The sequence below is a fragment of the Myotis lucifugus genome, unplaced genomic scaffold (genome assembly GCF_000147115.1).
Source record: "Myotis lucifugus unplaced genomic scaffold, Myoluc2.0 scaffold_91, whole genome shotgun sequence".
Taxonomy (NCBI): Eukaryota; Metazoa; Chordata; class Mammalia; order Chiroptera; family Vespertilionidae; genus Myotis; species Myotis lucifugus.
Genome location: NW_005871139.1, coordinates 3,828,902 through 3,832,303, shown reverse-complemented (window position 1 = coordinate 3,832,303; position 3,402 = coordinate 3,828,902).

Here is a 3,402-nt window from a genome sequence, read left to right as displayed (position 1 = left end):
AGACACGGGCCCCTTAGGGCAGGGCTGAGGATCAGCCATAGCTGCTTGCTCCGCCCTGCTGATTCCCTGAGACCCCGCCCCACCCAAGCTGCAGCAGAGGCTTTTGCATATGAATGCCCTGGCCCTTTGCAATCTGAAAATTACCAAACTGCAGCTAGGCCAGACAGACCCAGAACTTCCAAGAGAAGGCCCAAGGCCCCACAGCAGCTTGCATTGCTTCACAGCTGGTCCTCATTTGGGCACCTCCAAACCCCAAACAAGGAAGGGGAATCTGCAGATCTCTTCGTAGCTCCTGCTGGGTAGCCTCAGGCAGAGGCTAAATTAGCACCTCCTTAGATCCAAGAGCCAGTGTACCCAGTGGTCAGAGTGGGACCATCCAATTACAACTCCTCAGATCCATAAGGGACACACTCAGGGGGCAGACTCAGCACCAAAGCCCCACTGAAGCAAGTCTTGCCTCATAAGGGTGTCTTCAGCACAGAAGTTCTCCCACTGTAGACACAGCTGATTCTCACAGCCAATTGGCCTGGAGGTCAATTCCTCCCAGTGATACCTACAACAATCAAGGCTTAACTACAACAAGACTGTGCACACAGCCCACAAAGGGGTGCACCAAGAGTGTCCACCTCAGGTAATTGGGGAGGCTGAGCCACTGGGCCCTATAGGACACCTAGCACACAAAGCCACTCTATCGACACAGGGAAGCAGCCAAAATGCGGAGACAAAGAAACAGGTCACAAATGACAGAAATGGAGGAAAGCAACTACTGGATATAGAGTTCAAAACCACACTTTTAAGGTTTTTCAAGAACTTTCTAGAAACCGCCGATAAATGTAGTGAGACCCTCAAGAAATCTAGTGAGACCCTCGAGGTGATGATAAAGGACCAACTAGAAATTAAGCATACACTGACTGAAATAAAGGATATTATGCAGATTTCCAACAGCAGACTAGAGGATCGCAAGAATCAAGTCAAAGATTTGAAATACGAAGAAGCAAAAAACACCCAACCGGAAAAGCAAAATAAAAAAAGAATCCAAAAATTCGAAGATAGTGTAAGGAGCTCTGGGACAGCTTCAAGCATACCAACATCCGAATTATAGGGGTGCCAGAAGAAGAGAGAGAGCAAGATATTGAAAACCTATTTGAAGAAATAATGGCAGAAAACTTCCCCTACCTGGTGAAAGAAATAGACTTACAAGTCCAGGAAGCGCAGAGAACCCCAAACAAAAGGAATCCAAAGAGGACCACACCAAGACACATCATCATTAAAATGCCAAGAGCAAAAGACAAAGAGAGAATCTTAAAAGCAGCAAGAGAAAGAAAGTCAGTTACCTACAAGGGAGTACCCATACGACTGTCAGCTGATTTCTCAACAGAAACTTTGCAGGCCAGAAGGGAGTGGCAAGAAATATTCAAAGTGCTGAATACCAAGAACCTACAACCAAGATTACTTTATCCAGCAAAGCTATCATTCAGAATTGAAGGTCAGATAAAGAGCTTCACAGATAAGGAAAAGCTAAAGGAGTTCATCACCACCAAGCCAGCATTATATGAAATGCTGAAAGGTATCCTTTAAGAAAAGGAAGAAGAAGGAAAAGGTAAAGATACAAATTATGAACAACAAATACACATCTATCAACAAGTGAATCTAAAAATCAAGTGAATAAATAATCTGATGAACAGAATAAACTGGTGATTATAATAGAATCAGGGGCATAGAAAGGGAGTGGATTGACTATTCTTGGGGGGGGAAAGGGGTGTGGGGGATGCGGGAAGAGACTGGACAAAAATTGTGCACCTATGGATGAGGACAGTTGGCAGGGGGGTGAGGGCGGAGGGTGGGGTGGGAACTGGTTGGAGGGGAGCTATGGGGGGGGAAAAAGAGGAACAACTGTAATAATCTGAACAATAAAGATTTAATTTAAAAAAAAAAATAAGGCGAAGGATGGAGGCAGAGACTGCAGAGAAGTTGTTTAGGGGACCAACTATGGGCATAGGCTGGACAGGGAAGAAGTTTAGGCCAATAAGGGACTGACAGATTGGAATAAAATTAAAGGAGTCAAACAATTTGAAGTCTCCAAGTTCTAGAATAGAATGGAAATGAGAATGTAAGAAATCGCCTCAAAAAAGACTGATTTTGTACTATTTTGAAAGTGGCACAGGGGACAGCTGAGAGAATGGTGACCCTAACTGTACATGTGAGAAAGCAGAAGAGGCAGTAGAGTCCTTGGTTAATACACCAAGAGAGGATGGGAGTAAAAGGGTTGAAAATGTAGGAAAGCTGGGTTGTTTTGTTGTTGTTTTTTATTGATTTTAGAGAGGAAGGGAGAAAGAAGCATTGATTTGTTGTTCCACTTACTTATGCATTGCATTCATTGGTTGATTCTTATATGTGCCCTGATCAGAGATTGAACCCACAACCAGGAAGTATGGGACAACACTCTAACCAACTGAGCTACCTGGTCAGGGCTAAAGCTGGGTTTTTGTTGTTGTTAATGCTCACCCAATGATATTTTTCCATAGATTTTTAGAGAGATGTGAGAGACACATCAACTGGTTGCTTCCTGCACGGGCCCCGACTGGGCTAGGGTTTGCAATCCAAGTACATGACCTTGACTGGGAATCAAACTCAAGACCCTTCTGTGCACAGGCTGATGCTCTAACCACTGAGCACACTGGCCAGGACTAAAGCTCAGTTTTTTTAATCATGGAAGAGGGCTTTTAGGTGAAAGCTTTAGGAGGGACAAAGGTCAGAGCAATATGCACAAAGAGCATGAAAAAGGAAAGGTGTCCAAGGAGGTTGATATTTGGGGTGATCACCAAGGACATGAACTAGTAAATCTCAAAGCTCAAAATGGAATGGTGGTAACAATACCTCTCTTCATAGTTGGGTTTTACCTTGAATACAGTTTTCTTTCAAATCCTCTTCACAGCTCTGTAATAAGACCTGCAGGTTTGATTTCCTGTACAGTGGAACAGTGAGAAATCGACCCTTATGCTAACACTACACCCAATGAGCTTAAGGAGGTGAACTATATTACTATAGGCTGCCCAACAACCCTTCCTTTTGGGAATTGAGCCTCCTCCACTTGGTGCAATTACAAGGGCCTCTGCCTTCCTTAAATGCTGGCCAGAGTATCCCATTACCTGGACACAGTAATTGGTGCAGAAATGGTCATTGACCAAAGAGCTCTGGTCTTCAGTCGAATTTTGGGGGGATTTCTACAGCTGCTAGGACAGTCATTTCTCTGAGGTCATGAAAGTTGATATATACTCCTAAAACTGTATAATACCCACTTCACGGGTATTAAGAGCTCAAGATCGTGGAAATCCAGTCTATGAAGGGCCCACCTCTGTGGTCTGTAGCCTATTTAAATAAACAAAAACACGAAGACACAGA